Here is a 23,554-nt window from a genome sequence, read left to right as displayed (position 1 = left end):
ATCAGAGGGAACTGTTTATTTACTCTTTCCTATTTCTCTTTCTAAGCCTGAGCCTCCAGCAGCAGAAGCATCTGAGCTGGCCCTTGGAAGTGCCTCAGTCCCTAGCTCACCCCCTGGACCCCTTCTGATGTTGCTTTTCAGCCCTGGGTCATGACCTATTTCATCTATTCTGACAACCTAATAAACCAACCCAAGTGAAAGAGGCATAATTTCCTGCCTTCCCTCTGCGTTCTCGATGATCCCCTTTGAGCCTCACTAATTTTCTCCTTACCTCTCCTCGCCTCACGGAGCTCTTCTGTTTGCTCTGTCAGACCACTGGGTGTAGCAGTGATAACCTGCTCTCACTCCCAAAGACACTCAAACAAAGGCGGCTTCCCAGATGGGGTGTTTCAGAGGCAATTAGCTCACCTCTCACCCAGGGCAGCAAGAGCTCCTGAGAGCAGCTCTAGGAGGCCGGGGGCCTGCTCCCCACTAGCATGGGCCTGCTCCCCTCCATCAGTTCTGCATTAGCACGTTCTCACTGGCCTCCTGTGCAGGTGGCTTGTAGGCTGCAACACTGATGGCCCAAAATTAAGTTGTTGAAGACCAGGTCTCATCTTTCTCCAGGGAACTTGGTGTCAAGTAAGTAAACATAGTGGGCTTCCCAGGTGGCACTAGTGGTAAAGAACCCGCCTGCCAACACAGGAGCCATAAGAGACAAGAATTCCATCCCTGGGTTGGGAAGATGCCCTGGAGGAGGGCATGGCAACCCACTCCAGTATTCTTGCCTGGAGAAGCCCATGGACGGAGAGCCTGGCAGGCTATCGTCCATGGGGTTGAAAGAATTGGACACAACTGAAGCAGCTGAGCATGCATGCACAAGTAAACACGTCACTAGGTCTTTGAAAATCTATTTCACCTGACCTTTGAACAACACAAGTTTGAACTGTGTGGGTCCACGTATATGTGGATTAGATAGATAGATATAGATACATAGAATATATACTATAAATGTATTTTCTTTCTTACGATTTTCTTACCACATTTTCTTTTTTCTAGCTTATTTTACTGTAAGAATACTGTATATAATACATAAACACAAAACATGTGTCACTCAACTATTATGTTATCAGTAAGGCTACCAGTCAACTGTAGGCTATTAGTAGTTACATTTTGCGGGAGTCAAAAGTTATACAGGGATTTTCTATGGTGCAGGCATCAGCACCCCTAACCCCCATGTTCAAGGGTCAACTGTAGTCACTCTGGCAAGAATCTGCACAAGGACCTCCCCAAGGACGGCATCCAGCTGTATGTGATCTTTTCAAGAGACACACACACACACACACACTGGAACAGGATAATGCCCATGATTTTAACTTGCGCATGCCTCTAATAGCTCCTCCAAGGGGATTTTCAAATCAACATTTTGATTTTATTCTCTTATGGCTATTTCTTCGTCCTGCCATTGTCCGCTTCTATGCAAACAGCCCAAATCATTGAACCCAACATTCTCTATCAGAACAAGGTGAGAGGAAGATATAATAAGACAGGAAGAGGGACTTTCCTGGTTGTCCAGTGGCTGAGACTCAGCACTCCCAATGCAGGGGGCCTGGGTTTGATCCCTGGTCAGGGAACTAGATCCCATATGCCACAACTAAGAGTTCACATGCTGCAGCTAAAATCCGGCACAGCCAAATAAATAAATAAAATATTACCTAAAAGAAGATAAGAAGAGAGACAAAGCAAAGCACAAGAGGACGGTAGGGCAATTTTGGAGATTATGGATTTAACCCAAAAGGCCAAAGAGAGGGGAGTCTTCAACATTAAACCATTTGAGACCCTAGCAATGAGTCCAGCCTTCTAAAAAAACCCATATCATCCCAATCAAGTCACAATCAGAATATGTATTCTCTTCAGTGTTGACAAATATAGGTGCCACGAGAAAGAGATTCTGTTCTCTCTTCTTTCTTTTCCTCTGTCTCTCCTTCTTCCATTTCCTCCTGAATAAAACAAACACACAGGAAGTCATCTGATTCTAAAACTCCCCTCTCTCACAGGTCTAGCAGAGACATTGGTCAAGCTACATGGAAAACATTTAAGCTCATTGCCTAAGAAAAGCAAAGGGGATAAATAAAATGTATTTTATTAGTTATATTAGTAAATAAAATATATTAACTCACCTTCCAGACTTTACAAGTTCCATCTCCCAGTGATTACACTGCTGCCAAAGAAGAAAATCTTGTATGTTCGAGTCATCTCCCTTGGGTGTCAATTTCTTTTTTCCTGCCAGCTAGATCTTTTGGCAATAAAATCTAGTCTTGTAGCTTCGTATGCCAATGGTGTCTCTTCTCTTTACCTCTTTACAAGCTCTGGTCACACATTTTCTAACTGCTCACTGGCCATCTTCACCAGAATGTCCCTCAACATCTGCACCTTGACACAGCTGAAACTGAACGTGCACCAAACCTGAACGTGCCTCCCAAAGGCACAACCCTCTCACTCCTCATCCCTCCCATACTTCCAGCCGTCTGGACCCCAAACCTGGCTGGAAGTCACCCTATAGTATATTTGCTTATATTTGACTTTGTGACAAGGTATTTATGTACATGATATATCTCTGTACTAGATGTAAGTTCCTTAAGAGTAGAACCTGTACCTGATTCATCTTCATATTCATCACATCATTTAGCAAGTGCCTTGCTCATTGGAGTACTCACTATTAAATATTTATTTCATGAATGAAGAGGGTACTCAGCCTTTAGCATAGGTTGCAGTGAAATCAAAGAGACCCAGATGAATGGGGAAGGACTGTAATGCTGTCATGGGAAGTCTAAGGCAGGGAGGAGGGGGGACATTGTTCCTTTCAAATGCCTTACTGAGTCCCGTTTATTTGTGTGCTCAGTCACTCAGTTGTGTCTGACTCTTTGCAACCCCATGGACTGTAGCCCACCAGCCTCCTCTGTCCATGGAATTTTTCAGGCAAGAATACTGGAGTAGGTTGCCATTTCCTACTCTGCTTACTGAGCCCTAGTCATTCCAAATGTTTGATAAGGCATGATTGAGTGACTGAGTGACTATGCTCCTCTCTTCTGCAAAGCTGTTGGAGTGGTGGGGTGATGCATTTTCTTTTCATTATCTCTAGAGGCCCAAAGTTAGGAGCCAGAGCAAGGGGACATATTATACCCACTTTCTACCTAGGGTCATGAGCCATGGACCCCAAGTCCCTGCCCCCCCTGGACTGCCACAAACTTATGTAATGTCTACAGACTTTGGATGAAAGGTGATAGATCAACACCATCATCATCATAGTTTTTCATTTTCCTGCTCTGCTACGAGGTCCCTAAGAATGAGGATCTATCTACCTTAATATTTAATTCATTCATCTTCATAACGCTGCTGCCTGGCACATTGGTGCTCAATAAATATGTGTGGAAGACCAAATGTTCCTTAGAGCTTAATAAAGATGGGTTAAAAATAAAGATGGGTTAATAAGGATGGGTTAAAACAGTTAGAACTGGACATGGAAAAACAGACTGGTTCCAAATCAGGAAAGGAATACATCAAGTCTGTATATTGTCACCCTGCTTGTTTAACTTGTATGCAGAGTACATCATGAGAAATGCTGGACTGGATGAAGCACAAGCTGGAATCAAGATTGCCGAGAGAAATATCAATAACCTCCGATATGCAGATGACACCACCCTTATGGCAGAAATCGAAGAAGAACTAAAGAGGCTCTTGATAAAAGTGAAAGAGGACAGTGAAAAAGTTGGCTTAAAACTCAACATTCAGAAAACTAAGATCATGGCATCCCATCCCATCACTGCATGGCAAATAGATGGGGAAACACTGGAAACAGACACAGACTTTATTTGGGGGAGCTCCAAAATCACTGCAGATGGTGACTGCAGCCATGAAATTAAAAGATGCCTGTTCCTTGGAAGAAAAGTTATGACCAACCTAGAGAGCGTATTAAAAAGCAGAGACGTTACTTTGCCAACAAAAAGGTCCGTCTGGTCAAAGCTATGATTTTTCCAGTAGTCATGTATGGATAAGAGAGTTGGACTGTGAAGAAAGTTGAGCGCTGAAGAATTGATGCTTTTGAACTGTGGTGTTAGGGGAGATTCTTGAGAGTCCCTTGGACTGCAGTCCAATCTAGTCCCTTGGACTAGATCCAACCAGTCCATCCTAAAGGAAATCAGTCCTGAATATTCACTGGAAGGACTGATGTTGAAGCTGAAACTCCACTACTTTGGCCACATGATGTGAAGAACTGACTCATTTGAAAAGACCCTGATGCTGGGAAAGATTGAAGGTGGGAGGAGAAGGGGATGACAGAGGATGAGATGGTTGGATGGCATCACCGACTCAATGGACTTGAGTTTGAGTAAACTCCAGGAGTTGGTGATGGACAGGGAGGCCTGGCATGCTGCAGTCCATGGGGTCGCAAAGAGTCGGACACAACTGAACGACTGAACTGAACTGAACTGAAAAATGCTCATGTAAGGACACATGATTACTGAGAAAAATTATTAATCAGCTGTTTGTTAATGTTTGCAAAATGGTCCTAGAATTTATATGCCTGAATTAAAATTTTTAAAAATACTTAATCAGAGTAGTTTTTACTCTCACAGTGAGTTTTCCAGATCACTTGTGTCAGCATTACCTGTGATAAATGTACATATCTGTACATATACATTATATGTATAGTTCAGTTCATGTGCCCACAGCCCAGAATGACTGAATGTTAACCCTTGGGGTGAGCCTGGGAACTTACATTTGAAACATGCAGAGACTAGACTTCCGGGTGGCTAAGTCAGTGGTTAACACTCCCAGCTTCTGATGCCAGGGGCGTGGCTTTGATGCCTTGTTGGCGAACTAGGATCCCACATGCTGCAGGACACAGCCAAAAAGTAGAAAACAAAAAATACACACTGTAGGAGTTGTCAAGGTAAGTTAAAATTTCAGTACATTGACCTAGAGTGACCAGTGACAGAACAGTCACGGGTGTCACAGGAAAAGTTGATGCAACTCAAACTCAATTATCGAAAAGATCCAAGGAATTCTATTTTCGAGTTCTTTAAGGATGTGACTGATCTCATTTTGTTTTAGACACCCTAGAGCTAGGAAATTGGAAAAGATGGCCACATAAGATCCTTCCTAGGTATGTAACGCTGTGAAAAACATATTCTCTATCATCCGCCACCCTTCCCCCTGCCCCGAACCCTGGACCTGTTATTCTGTGTTGGGGATGAAAATGGCTCAACCGGTTTGTTTTCTTTTTCAGTTGCTTTTCTGTCTGCTAATTCAATCCAGTGTTCTTCAATGACTACTTACTGCAAGGTCTGGGCAAGATACTTCAGAAGAAACTTAGAATATGAATCAATGATCTGTAAGGAACTCACAGTGCAGGACACAAGAGAAGAGGTAAGCATTTGAATGTTAGCGAGCGACTCAAAACACAAGAAGAAAGGTCATGAGACAGTGTTTGTTGAATATGGGAAATTAATCATATAAATGATAACACCCCAGAGGGTTCTGAGGAGAGCAATCATTTCAACCTGGGACTGCTTTTGAGCCCAATCTTTACAAATGGGAGAATATTTGGAAAGGCAGGAAGGAAAAGGGAAGGGTGTATACAGGAACTGGAATGACACGAGCATATATTGGATGAGAAAGGGTAAAATTATTTGATATGGCTGGACGTTTAATAAAGATAGGAAATAGATGAGTAATTTGGAGAGTGGCTTTGTGTGTGGGGGGGGGAGGGTTTCTGAAGCCATTTCATCAGAATTTTGGACATTTTCCTGTAGGTAAATTGGAGGAGGGAAGTGGTCATGCAGTTTGGAAAAAGTAGTATTTAACAAGATTCATCAGATGGCAGCTTGAAGATGATGTTCAAAGAGAAAAGATGTGAAGTAGAATAGACCAGTTAGAACGCTCTTGCAGTGGGCCAGACACATGGTCAGATGACTTTAGCTAAGATGAGAGTATAGGAGGAATGAAAAAAAAAATGATTTCAAGAGATACTGTGAGGTAAGAAAGGATAACAGAACTCAGTGATCAATGGGAGATGGGGCTGCAAAGGAAAGAGGGGAAACAAACTAGGCAGTCTTTGTCACTGGATAAGTTTTTTTTTTTTTTTTTTTTAATATTTATTATTTGGCTGTGCCAGATCTTAGTTGTGACCAGGGGTGGAACCCAGGCCTCCAGCATTGGGAGCCTGGAGTCTTAGCTAACTGGGCCACCAGAGAATTCCCACCAGATAAGTATTGATGTTTCCATAGATGAAAATGCTTTGCCAATGCATTTTCCCACTGACTTTCATCAGCTTTAGTAATAATCCCGTTTGTGTGCCTTTCCAGGCATTTCTCTATTGCATTCTAATGTGAGCTACTACCAATTCTACTTGTTGAGAGCGAATGGAGAGTGACAAAAACCAGGCCATTGTATCAGTGATCAGTCATATCTTAGCATATCTGCTGTTCAGTGAAAGTACGCTGGGTCAGATGTAAGGAAGTAACTAACAAAAAAACCATAGACGATGTTAGATAGATAGATATACAGACAGATAGATAGATACAGGAATTATGATTAGGAGGAAATGATCAGTCCTTACGAAGTGCCATCATTTCAAAAACACTGAACCTGAACTCTAGTTTCCAGACTGTGTTTGCTTCCTGAGAGAGGAAAGTTGCAAGCTATTCTTGGGGCTTACTTAACAGCTCAGAAAGAGAAGAGAAAGCAGACCCTGAATCCCTTGAGGGAGAGCCATGCTCCACTCGCAAAGCATCAAAAGGGTATCTTCCGCTTCTACAATGAATGAGTGTCTGACCCAGTTGGTAAATAAGGAACTTGAAATAGTGAGAGTAAATGACAGAGAGGCGTGCGTGGTACTGGCCTGCTGTTCCAAAGAGAAAGGCCAACACCTCCGGGAACGACAGTCTGATCATACGGATTGTCTTATCCAGCGAGAGGCAGACAATGTCCTAACCTAACCCTCCACCAAAAACTAGAGGTTTGATGGCGATGCAGGTGGAGGTGTCTGGAAACAGAAGGTTTCCAAATGATGGCCTCAAGGAGGGGCATGGGAGACCACAGAAAGTGGTCAGTGAGGGTGCACTTCTGGAAAAAGTGAGAAGAGGAGACTGCAGATATGAGTAAAAACTGGAGAGAACTTAATAAACATCACAGCCAGAAAACAGGGGTAATTTCCACACCTGGGCCTTCCAGAGCTGTGTGGGCAGAAGGAGAGAAGCCATGGAAGCCACAGGGCAGAGAAAAGGCATCTCCTGCAGGCTGCCTGGGTGAGACCCCCCCAACGGCACGAGTGTGGCAGCCGAGAGCTATGTGACAACTGTGAGAGGAGCAGCAGGAGAAAGGAGGTGCGGTGCTATCCCAGGACCCCACTCAGCTTGCCACCACTTCTGCCTGGGCCAGTGCTCAGCCCACAGAGCAGAGGTTAATATGGGGAGTCCCAGCACCACAGCCAGGGCTGTATGATTCTTCCGGCTCTAGGGACCTGCCAGGGCAGAAGGCTCTCAGTTGGAAAGAGGATGGAAATAGGAAGGATGATAATGCAGGCAGATACTGAGTGCTTATTATGTACTAGGAGGGCTTCCTTGGTGGCTCAGTGGCAAAAAATCCCCCTGCCAAGCAGGAGACTCGGGCTAGATCCCTGGGTTGGGAAGATCCCCTGGAGAAGGAAATGGCAACCTACTCCAGTATTCTTGCCTTGGAAATCCCATGGACAGAGGAGCCAGCTGACCAAAGTCCACAGGGTCACGAGACGGACACGACTGAGTGACTAAACAACAACATTATGTGTGAAGTGCTGTACTAAGTACTTTACACTTTCTATGGCTCTAAACCCTCCCAGTGAACTGATGGGGCCCTGTCATTACACCCAAATGAGGAGACTGAGGCACAGACAAATTAAATAACTTGTCTGTTATTTACACAATCTGGGTTCCTCAACACTGCAAGAGACCTCAGACAGCTCTCCCTTTATCTGTCTGAAAAACAAACCCAGAGGAAGCGCAGAGGCACAGATTAACTGACCGTCCCCAGCTACAGCACTCTCCTGTAAATGTTTACACTCAGAGGCCTTGAACAATGCCTTTGCTTATCTTCCAGACAACCCCCTGATGCAGGCAAAGGGGAAAAAAATAAATTTGCTAAGCTTCCCATGTAGGCATCATCCTGATCAGAGGCAAGAGCATCTCCGTAATGATGAAGAGCACTATAATTTTAACCTTGTTATTGGACTAAGCCCAATTTACACTGGTGATGAAAAAAAAAAAGGGAAAAGATTTATGAGATGTAAGATAGAAAGATAAACTCTTGTCCCTTAGTGGCTATTAGAAACATTGCCAAAATACCATAAATGTGTGAAGGATGACATGATTATTTTTGCATTTCCACTGGGCATTCCCTACATTGCAGGAATTTATGGGGACAGAAGTCCACAGTACAGATGGCAGAGATGGGGAGTGGGCAGAGAGATGCCACACTGACCAAGCCCCAGTCTGAGGTAGATATGGAGCAGGTGGCTTTAGGCATTGAGAGGGTACACAGTCACCTAAGGCGCCACACCTGCCTGCATCTTCTTTATCTCCTGGTCCAGCCACCTGCTCTTCAACAGCTTTGGTGGCCATTATACTGTCCCATGTTTCATCAGGATTTGGGGTCAGATTCTGATCCACCGAAAAGTCTGGAACCTGAATGGACAAGACAGTCAAGGAGACACAAAGAGGACCAGCTGACACTCATCTACCTGCCTCATAACGACAAAGGTCCATAAACAGAAGCTTCCAAGATGTTAGAGCCACCAACTTGGCCCCAAGGAACCATGAGACGTTTTCTAAAAGAGAAAGGGACTAGACAGCGGAATGTGGTTTAACTGAAACCACTTGGGAAATGTCCTTGCAGCTGACCAGTCTAGACTGGAAGGGACTTCATCAGCATTCACATCTGAAGGTCCAGTCACAGGAAGTTAATCACGGCTGGGTTTGCTGAGTCAGGTTCGGGAGGCAGGTTGTATAAAGACCCGGGGTTAAAGCAGGTAATGGGTTCAAAACTCCGTGGAGCTAGCAGCCAACCTCCTGGGCAGGAAGTAACTTCGGGCATTGACTTCTGGGGAAACTTGAGAGCAATTTTGGTCTTAGTAAGATAAGAACAACAACTGTTGGGGAAATTGGGGTTCTGAGATTTGTTCATTCTTTGGTAACATCACTCATTTCTTCCTGACGACCTAGTACAGACCTCTGCACCTCGTGGGCCTGTCATACAGAAGCCAACCAGTGGGGGTGAGGTTTCACTTTCCACAAACTGGGTCTTATCTCAGTGGATCCATATCACTCCAGTACAGATAGTGAGGGAAACAGTTATAGAACATCTGCCGGTCAGGACTTCCTTGTGGTCCAGTGGTTAAGAATCTGCCTTCCAATGCAGGGGATGCAGGCTTGCTCCCTGCTTGGGGAACTACAATCCCACGTGCTGCAGGGTAACTAAGCCCAGGCTCAGCAACTACTGAGCCCACGCCACAACTAAGACCTGACACAGTCAAAAATAAACAAATATTCTTTAAAAAGAATATCTGCCAATCACTTGAGATGTCCCAAAGAGAGATGCTATGTGAAAAGGCATGCTATGTAGATAGTCTTATGAAGCATGTACTTGTGAAGTTAGTGATGTGGAGTCCTTCCGTGTGTACAAATGAGGGCCACGTGCCAGAGATACGGGATTGAATTATGAAAACTCCTGTATCTGACCAAGAGAGTACTTTAGTTGCTGTATTACATATCTAAATTTAAGCTGCAAGTGGAAAAAAAACAGATTTTACAACTCTAAGTATACTCTCTACTACAGAGAACGGTGACTAAAGCGAAAGCAAAAATAACTGCTCACACCATGATTTGAGAAAACCTAAATCTGAAAATAATCATTTTTTATTTGTATGCAACCAAATAAGGGTATTAGGGAAGCAGTGAGTCACCAGCATTCTAGCATTTACCAGATACCAACATGATGTGAGGGAATTCTTTAAGGTCAGATTTGCATATTGTAAAATTTACATTAAACCTTGCCCCTGATGTGTAACCTTAAGCTCCCATCTGAAAAATGGGCCAGTCACAACTTTACAGAAGAGCTATGGTACAGCTCCAAAGAATGATTTCGATACTTTCGAAACTTCAAACACATGGGAATAAGTCCTCACATCGGAAGAGTGCTTTAGGCTTTTAAAAGCGCTTTTACCTACATCATCTCATTTGATCACATTTGATTCTCACAACATCCTTGAGGCAAGGTGTTTGTAGGTGGGTGGTTATCATAACAAAATATCATTGAACTGGAGTCTTTCTGTAGAGACAGGATGAATCACTACTGGGTACAACAACAACAACAAAAGAACAGACTATAAGAGATGTAGAGAATCTAAACTCCCTGTTAACATGCCGCACAGCCTCAGTATAAACCAAAGTGCTTCAAGTGTCACAATTCAGCAGAAAGGTTTAAGAACTGCTTGCAATCCCAGTGCGTTTTTGTCTTCTCTATGCTTTTAGAACACAGTTAAAAGAGAGTTAGAGAATGCTCTGGGCTTTTGTTTTGAAACCTCTTCGGCTTGTTGTCTATTTGTCTACAGACTGTGAGATTAGTCTATTTGCTTTAAACAGATCGAACAACCTTTCAAATGAGCAGACTTCTATGATGGGTTGACTTATTTTGGATGTGCAAAGACGTTTACTGAGCTTCTCACCTGAGACTCGACAATCCTGTCTCAGCGTGTCACAGCTAAGAGTTGAAAGGGGAGTGCCTTCTGTTGTAGCGTGTTTTGCAAGATGGCAGAAGAAAAATGTCTCTGTTACAATATGATCAGCTATCTGCATCTCCCCAGGGATTTTTCATGAACCTAAGAAGGAAATCTTAGTGAAGTTCCCAAGGGTAAACCATCTTTGTCAAGAGACCACTGAGAACAATTTCTAAAGATGGAAGACACACCCTCTGTGTTCCCAGCATCTGGGTTAGCACTGGGGGTGGAATGGAGGGCTGCTTAAGCCTTGCATCTCAGAAAAAGCATCTTCTAGTGAGTTGTGGATAATTGTATAGGTTTTACATATTAACTTATCACAGCAAAAATAACAAAATTAAGGAATGAAGATAATGTCCATATTGCACCCCTCCTTCGTTCTACAGAGGGAAAGGGGTGAAAGGGGAATAAAAGGGCTGCCGCCAATCAAGGAAGTTTACGCTTCAGCTCACCCCGCTCTGGCCTGAGTTACCACCCATCTTTGTGCACACAACTCACTGCCTGGGGGTTTGTCCAGCCAGAAAGGACAGGGTGAGAGAGTCAGAGGTGTTGGCCATCAGGACTTTAAACAGCAGGTCATACTAGAGACCAGGGCTCAGGATACAAGCTTTCTGGTCCCAACTGCATCTCTAATTATTTGCATGACTTTGGACAAGGCATTCTGCCTGCATCCTGTGCACAACTGAGGGGGTTGGTCTAAGCGGTCTCCAAGGCTCCTAACAGCTCCTTAAAATTAGTGTCCTTTTGGTAAAGTGAGTGTTGTGTATGGAGGTTGTGAAATGAAGCATAATTATCCCTGTTGGCTGTAAAAGAATAGGCCCTTGAAGGCAGTCCGAAAACAATCCACCAGGAATCCTCGTGATGGGTTAGGCAACTATATAGAAACACAGAATTGTGTGTCCTGCATGACACCAGTGGAGACACATGAGGCCATATAAAACGGGGCTCACATAAGAAAGCCCACATCTTAACGCAGAAAATCAGACTTCTGAACCGGAGCTGTGCCCTAGCTTCCTTACAATCTCTCCCCGTGATAATGTAGCACCTTGTGCACACAATTAAATGTCAGCCACAGAAAACATTTCCCTTGGCTTTGTTGTTCCAGAAGGGGATTCTTTTGTCCTCAATATAATGGATATGCAGAAACAATGATAGAACAGACATTTTTTTCTAAAGCGATGACAAACACACTGCTGCTTCCTCCCCCGCTCCTTTCCTCTTATCCCCACCCCTCAAAATAAATCATTGTTTAAAAAAAAAATCCCATTGTCTATTGTCCACGGAGATCAAGATCTGCCTAGGAACCGCGCTGGCAGGCTTGAAGCTGTCGCGAGCAGCCGGTAGGTGGCGCACGAAGGCAGCGCAGGCGGGAGCTCGGGACCCGTCCCGGCGGGGGCGGTGGGGTGCGGGGGAATCTCACCGCCCCCACGCCCGCCCGCCGCCGCCTCCCACCCCCTCCTCACGTGCTAATTGCTGAATACTCTACTGGGACTTGGGTTAAGGGAAAAGAAAGCGGGAATGGGAGGTGGGGGAGGGAGGTGGGGAAGCCGGTTCCGAATACACAAAGCCTCCGGGGTCGGCGGCCGAGGAGCAGGGCGTCCCCTTCTTTACCCTCCATCAGCCACCACCTCCCGGCCGCGCCCGGCCGAGGCTCCGGCCAGACAGGCAGACAGACCACTGGCGGTGGGAGGGGCGTGGTGCGGGGTGGCGATCGCCGGGGGAGAGGGGTCGGGGGTGGTGATCTGGGTTCAGAGCCCCACGCCCCGGTCCTTGGCGCACGCCTAAGCCTGGATACCTCCCTCTCTAGCTCACCTATCCAGAGCACCCCGGTTGCTGTCCAGCCGAGCATGGGGCTGCCTTCCGACTCGGGCAAGGCCAAGGCCAGGACCCGCTGCGGGCCAGGCCCCCAACAGCAGGGTCCGGTGGGCCCCGGAGTAGCAGGCTCCCATGTGGCTGCCTGAGCCCTGCTGGCGCCATCCGCATGCGTCCCTGAGGAGGACTGGCGACCCTGCCCCTCCCGGGTCGGGCTGACGCTGTCAGCCCGCGCTGAACGGGCCACGCGGTCGTCCACGACCCCCAACCTCTGTCTAGTAGAACATGGTGTTAAGATGCTTGCTGACCCTCAAGTCAGACGCCTGGGTTGAAATGTGAGCCTTGACACCTGGGGTCTTTTGACCTTGGGGATGTCCCTAAACTCCCCAATCTTCCATCTCCCCAACTATTAAAAGCGGCAGTAATACTTACCTTACAATAACGATGTGAGGATTTTTAAAAAGTGATGCTTAACTTAGCAGGAGGCCAGGCTAGAGTAACTTATTATTAACAACCTGACTCTCTTTGGAGCCGGAGGAAGATACACAGTTTGTTGCCCCTGAGACCCGTCTGGCATCTCTGTCTCCTAGATTGAGGAGAAGGGGGCCAAGAGATGAGCCGAAGAACCTCCTTAGACTGGTCACTCCCAACAGCAGATGCCATCAGTCTGTCCCTCTTCGGCCCTCTGCCTCCGTCCGTCTTCCTGCCCCTGATGCTGGGCTGTGGCAGTCCTCTCCTTCCTCTTTCCTGGACACACGTTCTCTCTTCTCAGTTGGAAAGGTCTCAGAGAGTGTATAACATGGGCTCTGGGGTCAGACACACTCAGATTGGAAAATTCTGAGCCCACGTCTCCTAGCTGGGACACTGGGTGTGTCATTTAACCTCGCTGAGCTTCAGTTTGCAGCTTTATGAAATGGTGGTCATGATACCTACCTAAGGGTTCCTCTGAAGATTAAAGGAGATAATGTTTCTAAACAGCCAGGCATGTACTATCTGTTCAGTCGATTTTTAAGTTTACAGTTGAAATTAGGTTAGATTATCTTGCAGATCACTGGAGTTTCTGCAGACAGCCACCAAAGTTGAACCCCAGAACTACTACCATTGAGCGTCTCTACTCCCTTCTGAGTCAGCAAGCTTTATTTGCCCTCCAGGAAGAGAGCAGAAATCCAGTGAGGGCACATTCTCCCCAGAGCCTCACAGGTATAACTCAGACACTTAGGCTTATTCAGTCTTTGGGGCCGCCAAAGGCTCATTTGAGAGCAATACTCCATCTAGAAGTTTCTCTGGGGGTGGGCCTTGCTTTCAAGCAGCATCTAAGCCATGGTGTGTGCCTGGATAGTTAGTGACTAGGTTACTGTCAGCATTCATCACAAGTGTGCTTGCTGCTACACACAGAGATGTGGTGGCTGGGGTGGGACCCTGAGCCACCCCCTACTTGAGGCAGACAGGAGGTCAGGAACTGTTGACTCTTCTCTAGAAAGACACTTGGACATTTCCATGAGCATCAGATTTGTATACCTCTTGGGAAGAGCTCAGGTATTTGTTATTTGGGGTTTTGTTTTTTTTTTTTGGCTGTGCCAAGTCTTAGTTGCAGCATGTGGGATCTAGTTACCTGACCGGGAATTGAACCTGGACCCCCTGCACTGGGAGCACAGAATCTTAGACACTGGACTGTGAGAGAAGTCCCAGCTCTGGTATTTGTATAGCTCTTCAGAGAAGATCATTTCCCATGGGCAGCAGTAGAGCCACTAAGCAGCCAAGGTAGCCAGCCTCCAAGATGACCCCCCAAGGATCCCCGCCTCCCAATATTCATGTCCTCATGTAGTCCCCTCCCTGTTAAGCAGGGTGACTTGTGTAACCAAGTGTGTGTGACTTCCAAGGCCAGTGCATAAGAGACATTGTGACTTCCATTTTGCGGTCTCCTGTACCGCTCACCGTGCAGAAAGCTGGCCACCGGTGTCATGAGAACACGCAAGCAACTATGTGTGTGAATATGGTCCACATATCAAGGAACTGAGGCCTTCTATTGTCAGCCGGCACTGACTTCCCAGGGAAAGTGATGTGAGTGAGCATCTTGGATGAAATGGGTCCTCTTACCCCAGTCACTTTAGGTGACTGCAGCCCAGGCTGATATCTTAACCTCATCAGAGACCCTGAACCCAAAACACACCCTTAAGCCATCCATGAATTCCTGACTCAGAAATGCCTACGTGCTGTCTTTTCAGTCTTGTCTGACTCTTTGTGACGCTATGAACTGTAGACACTGAAATACTGTGAGGTTTTTTTAAAAACTCAGACGGTTTTAGGTGTCCAGAGGCTGCATAGATGACTAATTTAGCAACACTGAAAAGAGGGGGCTTCCATGGGCCAAAGTGGGCCTGGGAATGGGGGTCCTGCCCCTTCACCTGGTCGGCTCTGCTGGGTCCATATACATGTCTGGGGTCTAAAAGCCCTCTTGTTGATCTTAGTTGAGGCCCCCACCTCCAAAGGTTCTGGGAAAAAAAACCCTTAAGCCAGAGTGTGCCAACAGCACTCAGTTAATAGTAGCCCTAACCTTTGTTTTTGCAAAGGGTTGAGAGCAGGGCATTCCTCCCCTCCACTCACCTCCTCCCCAGAGCCAGTTCTGGCACTTGGCCCAGGTGTAAAATTGCCAGCAGTGTCACTGCTTTCTGGTCTTATTATGAGTGTGTCTGTCCTGACGCGCTGGTTTCAGCAAGTCGTGAGGGAAGTGTGAGCACAGCAAACGAGGCCGTGTGAGAGCTTTCTCTCTCCATGTTAGAGCTGGCTGCTTAAAAGCCCATAGGTCAGGTGGGAGGAGACAGGTTACCCTGTCCTGAAGGGCTCAGAGCCCAGCTGCTGCATGGATCAGGTGTAGAACCTAAAGTGGTCGGCCACTTTGCTTCTTCCTGAAGTTTCCCTGGTCATTTTCATCGGTGATCTGGAGAGAGAAGTGTGCAGCTGAGCCCATGCCCCTAAAAGTGGCAAATTCACACTTGTGCACCCCCTCTAGTAGGGGTCTCAGATGTGTGCACTGCTAGTCACAGTTGAGAATCATGTGTTGAATTCAAGCAGAGTGAATTAAAATGCACTAGTAGATCACAGTTGTGAGCTGACCTAATGCTAATTCAAATCCTGTTCTTTCCTGAAATATCTGCCAATGAGTATAGTCAACTCATAGTTCTGTGAAGTCTAAGCAGATCTAAAATATTCTCCTGGGCGTCTGCACCATTCAGCTATATGTCTAGGGCTGAGACCCTCGTGGATCTAGGGCCGTAACAGAGATGGCTTGCCAGGAAACCTCAGCTGCTTGAAAACCATCCTGATCCCCTAAAAATCCATTTCTCATTTTTGATGTGATTCTGAGTTTCAGCTTTTTTATTTTTTTCAGAAAGTTTTATTTCTGCTATATTTTTAGATTCAAAAGTATTTATTTAAGGTGAACAAATGACACAGCATACACAACTGCTGGGACTGCTTTTTAATTGAGAACAAAAAGGAAATACCTAGGACAAGAATATGCAATTACCACCGCTTATTGTTCTCAGTGAATTTTTGTCAAGTTTGTTTATCTTATTGTTAATGTGATGATACAGCAATCCTTGGCAAAAGAATAACATTTTGCATTGAAACACAAATCTAGATAAAAATGGAAAACGGAGTTAGCCACAACCCACAAGGCCTTCTTTGGGAAGAACTCTTGAAGAAAAACCAACTCGCACTTCACAGAAGAATATGGCACTGCTGTCTTTCCCTTTATAGAACCAGAGTGTTCCTGAACAAAGGCCTCGAGGCATTATCAACTCGGCATCTATTTTTTGACGTGATTTCTATTTTCAGGACCCTGCTTCCCTGCCTCTCTGTTCCTAATGCATCTGGTCATTGGTGCCTTTGGTCCTATTAGTGTGACCAGCCCTCACCTGGAGAGTTCGCCATGGACACCACGAGTCAGAGCGGCAAGGTCACTGTCCACCCACAGGACCAGAGAGAGACCTCAAGGACACACCCATGCGTTCAGACGAGCTGGAGAGATGAAAGACGCTGAAGGGTGATCAGGCGATTCCGAACCATCTGTGTAAAGAAACTAATAGACTACCCAGATATATCCAAGCCCAGGATATTGTTTAACAAACAAACAAAACAGAAAACTTTGTTTTTTCTTTTGCTGGATTTCTGATGGTACAGGACATAAGTTCCAGTATGCAACCCAATCAAAGATAGCTATAGAGTGCTTGGGAATTTTCATAGCATCAACCTTGCAGAAAACAAGAAATTGAGGATATTCATACTTCACTGGTAAACAGTGGCATAGATTGTCTCTGAACATGTCTTCCAGCTCAAAAGTTCTGCAGTTTAGATTCTGTAAATGACTTTAATCTGCTTTTACTATTCATTCATTCATTTGACAGTTATATAAATGCCTGCTTTGTGCTGTGTACAGATGTAACATTAATGAATAAACCAGAAATGTATTCCTCCTTACAGTCTACAGACAACTAACCCACAAACAACTGTAGATAGGCCTACATGCTGCATACATTTGGGTAGAAAATTAAATGGATTCAGAAATAAAAATAACATAGTCTACCTCCCTAGATAGAGGTATTAGAAATGGCCTAAGAAGAAAGTATTTAAATCAACATGTTAACAAAAAAAAAAAAAAAATGGTCAGCTTTGTGTCACTAGCCATGTGTTGACATTCCAGAGAAAAAATACTAGGTGGGCAATGACCCTAAGAAGAAGAAAGTGTGATGTGTTCAAAGAGTAGAACATTGTGAATACAGAACTTTGCAGATTGGAGAACATGCTAAATCTTAACCTGTCTGGGTCTGCCTGGGTAATTTAGTGTGACCACCAGGCCAGTTCTTAAACCCTCTTCACAATACTCTCAATAGCCAGTCGTCCTGCGCTTGACTGTCCCCATGAGAAGGAGTGTTCTACCTCTTGAAGCATCCAGGCCAGATTAGGTTAAAAATAGGAATTTGTTCCCTGGATTCCAGCTCCAGGAAGCTGGAGTCATGAATTATGACCATGGGTCTGCACCTGAGGAAAATTTTAGGTTGAAACAGAAGAAGTAGGACTTCCCTGGTGGTCCAAGGGTTGACTCCATGTTTCCAGGGCCAAGGGGCCAGGGTTCGATCCCTGGTCAGGGAACTAGATCCTGCATGCAGTAAATTAAGACCCAGTGCAGCCAGAGAGATAGCTCAGGACCCTGAGAGCACAAAGGGTATCCTGTTGGAGGCTAATCTTAGGGGAAAAAAAGGGAAATAGAAGAAGTTACTTAGATAGCTGTATTTACCTATCTTTGTTATGTACAGTGCCAAGAACACACAGCAGGTCTCTAGGTTCATTACCTTTTTGAGAAGAAAAATCCATGAGAATGTTAAGACAGCTCTCACAAACTTCCAACAGTTTTCTATTGCAGCTCAATTCATGTCAATATCCTTGCAAACCAGTGGTTGCACAATAAGGTCAGCTATACACTTGAAAGACAACCATGTGTTTGGGCTTCAGCGTGAAGTGGGAGTGACTTTCCTGTGGTATTTGTGGCATATCACGTAGAGGAAGTGCAGTGTATCCACCAATTTTACAAAAGTCTTTGATAATAAGAGTTGACTTACACAAGATCTGTTATTGACTTGACTAAAAAATCTCAGTGGGATTCCCTGAAGATTCCACCATTTATATACTGGTATTCCCCACAGCCACTTCACACCACTGACAGTGTGAGACTGGCTTGAGAATTTATTTGTTCCAAAGTACGTTAAGAAACCTACGTTTCAAGGTCTCAGAGAGGCACTTCCAGCTTCACAACCCACAGGCCATTCTCTGTTAAAGCCATTTATGAGCTGTTATATGGTGACTGGGCTTCCCTGGTAGCTCAGCTGGTAAAGAATCTGCCTGCAGTGCAAGAGACCCCAGTTTGATTTCTGGGTCAGAAAGTTCCCCTGGAGAAGGGATCAGCTACCCACTCCAGTATTCTTGGGTTTCTCTGGTGGCACAGATGGTAAAAAATCCACCTGCAATGCGGGAGACCTGGGTTTGATCCCTGGGTTGGGAAGATCACCTGGAGGAGGGCATAGCAACCCACTCCAGTATTTTTGCCTGGAGAATCCCCTTGGACAGAGAAGTCTGGCAGGCTACAGTCCATGGTGTTGCAAAGAGTCAGATATGGCTGAGCGACTAAGCATAGCACAGCACCTGGTGACTGCTAAGCCACACTGGGGCTTCCCAGGTGGCACTGTTGGTAAAGAACCTGCCTGCCAATGCAGGAGACACAAGAGATATGGGTTCCATCCCTGGGTAGGGAAGATCCACTGGAGTAGGAAATAGCAACACACTCCAGTATTCTTGCCTGGGAAATTCCATGGACAGAGGAGCCTGGCAGGCTACAGTGCATGGGGTCTCAAAGAGTTGGACACAGCTGAGTGACTGAGTGACTGAAGCCACCCTACTTGAAACAGCCTCCAAAAGATTTTGGACCATCTTGCAAGTTATAATATTGTTAAGGGTGTGAGAGGTCAAAAAGTTGACCACGATTGACTGCTAACTCATGCAATGAGAATCCCATTAGTAGCCAAAGGAAGTTCACCTCTGAAATACAAAAGAAACACCCTCCGTTGAATTTTTCTTCTCAGCGGTAATGCTCTGAAAGTATCAAGGCAATAGGAAAATTAAGCAAAAATCAATCAGGATATCTTGATGAAGCTGGTAGATGGAGTAGGTACTTGTACTCATATGTACAAGTACATAGTCCTGGTTCTAGATCAGAGTAAATAAAAATCTACAGACCAGTACCATAAATATCACAGCCAACTTCTTGAGTCAGCTCATGAGGATCATCTGTTGTTCAGTCGCTAAGTCGTGTCTGACTCTTTGCAACCCCATGGACCACAGCATGACAGGCTTCCCTGTCCTTCACCATCTCCTGGAGTTTGGTCAAACTCATGTCCATGGAGTCAGTGATGCATCCAAGCATCTCATTCTCTGTCGTCCCCTTCTCCCCTTGCCTTCAATCTTTCCCACCATCAGGGTCTTTTCCAGTGAGTTGGCTCTTCACATCAGGTGGTCAAAGCATTGGAGCTTCAGCTTCAGCATTAGTCCTTCCAATGAGTATTCTGGGTTGATGTCCTGAACCCTGAGAATTGTCTAGATCGTCGGGTAGAACTTTAATTTAAAGGGTAAAACAGATTCACCACCACACCTGGAGTTCAGCCAGTATGCTAGGACTGAAAGGATGTCAGTTGGGCTAACCAAATGTCAACAGGATGTTCTTGAAATTGCCCCATACTGAGCTAAGATGGGACACCTCCAAGGAGTAGGACAAAGAACTGTTTTCAAGACTTGCTTGAGCATGACTTTTGTGATGACTTCTAGCCGTGGCAGCTTGGCATAGAAGCTTGCCGGCCAGAAGTAAGAAGGGGAGCCAAGCCTTCTGAGCAGAGGCAGATGACAGCTGGCTTCATCAGCTAGCCCATCTGGAAAGAGTCACCAGCCCTGTGAACCAGGACTGGACTTGTAGGCTGCAGGTTGGTCCTTGCCTTCTATATAACACAGAAGCAGCAGCCACTTGCTTATCAGTATGGTGTAGTGATTTGGCACCCAGCTTCTCGACTCAGACTACCTGAGTTTAAATTCCCTGTTCATCATTTCCTAGCTGCTTGCCATTAGGACAGTTTCTTAACATCTCTAAATTCATTTCTTTATGGGAATAATGAGCATGCCTACCTTATAGAGGATTCAATGAAACTGTATATGTTAACTGTTAGAACAGTGCCTGGCATACAGTCTGTGCTTAGTAAATGTTAGTTTTATTATCAGTCTTTATGGCTCCTGCCAGGAAACTAGAGCTCACATTATAGTCTATTATTAACAGGTCTGTGTTCATGTTTCTGCCATTTAGGAGTAAACCTAAAGGTCAAATTATTAAAAATTTTAATATCAGTTCCTTTCTCTGTCAAATGCAGATAATACTAATTCATAGGTTATATGAAGATGAATGAAAATAGTCATAAAACACCAACAATAAGGTCTGTAAGCTGTTGCGTGTGCTGCGCGTGTGCTTAGCTGCTCAGTCATGTCTGACTCTTTGCAACCCTATGGGCTATAGCCTGCCAGGCTCCCCTGTCCAAGGGATTCTCCAGGCAAGTATACTGGAGTGGTTTGCCATTCCCTTCTCCAGGGGATCTTCCCAACCCAGGGATCGAGCCCAGGTCTCCTGCATTGCAGCCGGATTCTTTACCATCTGAGCCACGAGGGAAGCCCCTGTATGCTGTTGGGGCTCAGTAAATGATAGGTATTCCTATTAAACCCCTATGGGCTAGCATCTGTCCAAGCAGAGCTGTGCCATAGAGGTTTCCATGATGAGAGTAATGCTCCATATCCCAGTATGCCCAATGTCGCAGCCACAAGCCACTTGTGGCTATTGAGCATTTGAAAGGTGAAGACCTAAAGAACTACACTTCTAATTTTATTGAATTGTAATTAATTTGCATTAACATTCCACACAAGGCTTGTGACTAGTGTATTGAGCAGCACAGGCTGGGTTGTGCGGGGCTCATTTTGTCCTCTCATATGCTGTCTGGGCTCATGTCATGTCCATCTTGTTTCCATTAGTATCTCTCTCTCCCAGGGTTGGACAAGAATGAAAAGAGGATATAAAACCTAATGTTGGCAGGTTGGTGGTGTGGCATCATAGAAAAAAGAACAGTCAGTGGGTCTATGGGGACTGTCCCATTCCAACTCTGCCTGCTATTCTTGGGCAAGTCACTTAAGCTCATATTCAGAAGGAGAGTTGATACTGGCATGACTTCAAAGCTCCCACCCATCACATGATCACCACAGGGCAAAAGTAAGAAATAGCACACAAACTTAGATTACTTTTTAGGTGCTATGGATTGTAGTTAGCTGTGTTTAGTGTCTCCCAGATTTAAAGGTGGTATATTTAAGTGTTAGCATACGAACTAATACAAGTGAATAGACAGGGATAAAAAGGAAATTGAGGACAAAGAGAAATTAACCTTGGCCCAAAGAAAAAGGTCATAAAAAAGAACAGTTGTTGTGTGCCTGTATGTGTTCCTGCTATATCCTTATGCAGATATATGGCCTTCCAACAGTGGGGGTGAAAGTGAAGTGCTGGGGAATGTTTGACTGATAAGGACTTTGGGTACATACACCCATAATATGATTTCTTGTCTCCAGCTGAGTACAAAGTGGAAAGGAAGTTCTACAAAACAGATCTCCTAGAATCCACCTGAGTAGAAAGAGCGCAGAACAAGGAGCCTGGAAGCCCAAGTTCCTTCTCTGGCTCTGCGGTTAACCAGCTGGGTGACCACACTTACTCTGGTTTACTTCTCTGGTCCACAGTTTAATCATCTGTGCAGTGAATTGGTTGGACTCTACTCCTACAAGGATGGAAAATCTATGATCACGCTTAGAACCCTAGAAATCTCCAAGATGTTTTTCTTTACCAGGAGCCCAAAGTATAAGAAATAACAGCAGCTAAAGAAGAAAACAACCCCCTTCCCCAACACACACACACACACACATACACACAGAGAACCATAACTTTTAATCTGCTGAAAATCAAGGCCATGCCCTATTGGATATGATTTCTCAGTGTCTATCTGAAGCAACTACTTGTGAAGCGTAGGTGATAGGATCCCACTTGGTTATAAGCATAAATCTGACTGATTAGCCTTGACAGTTCCCAGAGAGTTTTCTAGATATTTTTTAAAAGAGACATAGCACAGTAATTCCTCAGAGTATCAGGCTCGTGGTGGTTGGACTTCTCTGGTCATCCAGTGGTTAAGATTATGTACTTCCAATACAGCAGGGCATGGGTTCGATCCCTGGTCAGGGAAGTTCAACATGCCTCAAGGTGTGACCAAAACAATGTGGCCAAAAAAGAGAGAAATCATTTCAGAGCAGGATGATGGTGTGTGTGTGTGAAGGAAAAGAGAAACCTCACCCCCTGCTTCTAAAAATGGTGAAATATAGAATACACACAGTGGTCATCTGGGACCAGCTAGAAACAACACTGAAGGTCAGAATAGGAAAACCAGTGGCTAAAACAAACCATGCAGGATAATCAAGTTTATTAATCTATCTGACTTTCAGTCATCTTGCCTCCACCATTCTTAGAGTCTCTTAAGTCCGCAAGTTGTTTTGAAACTCAGCCCCTCCTCCTCTGCTCCTCTCCCAAGGCTGCTGCGAGATAAATAGCTTTCATTGCTCTCCCCTCCCCCCATTTCTTCTCACATTCCTCTCTAGCCCTGTCGATTCTTTCCTGAGAGGAGGGTGGGAATCTCTGCCCCACTGGTCCACTTGCCTGGACCCTGTGTCTAACAACAGGAAGTACTGGTTTTAGAGCCATTCAGAGTAATTCCTACACACACACAAACAACTTTCTCAGACCAGAAGTCCCCTGGAGGCAGTACTAGCTGGACCTTGACCTCCAATAACATCAGGATGAAAGCAAAGAGACTATAAAGCCAACCAAGTCCGCTTTCCACGTTAAGTCCTGCTGCTTGGCAGCTTTGCAGACTCCTCTGCATCCAGGCTGATTACAGGGGACACCAGAACAGTCTTCCCTGCAGTTTCTGCTTCCTGGTGATAGCCTGTCCCACTGACCTCCCTTGTTAGGAGAGGATCCTTTTCCTTTGTTGGGACCCTTGTGACCAAATTTATGGCTCTTTTATGAGGTTGGCAGGTGCTTTAAGTGAGGGAGGGAAGAAGTGGCCTGATTTGCATAGAGTTTCAGTTCAGGAAACAGGGGAGTGAAAGAATTTATCCACGGTCATTTTCTGCTAAAAGCTTGCAAAATTCTTCAGCCACCATTGAGAAGAAACCTTCTCCCTGCTTCAAGCCTGGATTTCTGGTACCTCATGGCTGGAAGGGATTTTGAGATCATGAAAACTTCTATTGGCAGGAGAGGGGACCTAGAGAGAGAGAGGT

General features: G+C 45.3%; 1 long non-coding RNA gene across 1 annotated transcript in view; it reads left to right on the top strand.

Moving 5' to 3' along the window:
- LOC145526047 (uncharacterized) overlaps nucleotides 1–23,554 on the top strand; it is a 130,164-nt gene that overhangs the window by 104,266 nt on the left and 2,344 nt on the right. The window contains exons 4-5 of the long non-coding RNA XR_014068651.1: nucleotides 5,092–5,143; nucleotides 5,267–5,406. This is a non-coding gene — a long non-coding RNA (uncharacterized LOC145526047). The remainder of the gene's footprint in view (nucleotides 1–5,091; nucleotides 5,144–5,266; nucleotides 5,407–23,554) is intronic.

The sequence above is a fragment of the Giraffa tippelskirchi genome, chromosome 11, assembly GCF_054371585.1.
Source record: "Giraffa tippelskirchi isolate mGirTip1 chromosome 11, T2T-mGirTip1v1.2.pri, whole genome shotgun sequence".
NCBI lineage: Eukaryota > Metazoa > Chordata > Mammalia > Artiodactyla > Giraffidae > Giraffa > Giraffa tippelskirchi.
The sequence above is the reverse complement of the archived record's forward strand: the minus strand, read 5'-3'. Positions and strand labels throughout refer to the sequence as shown.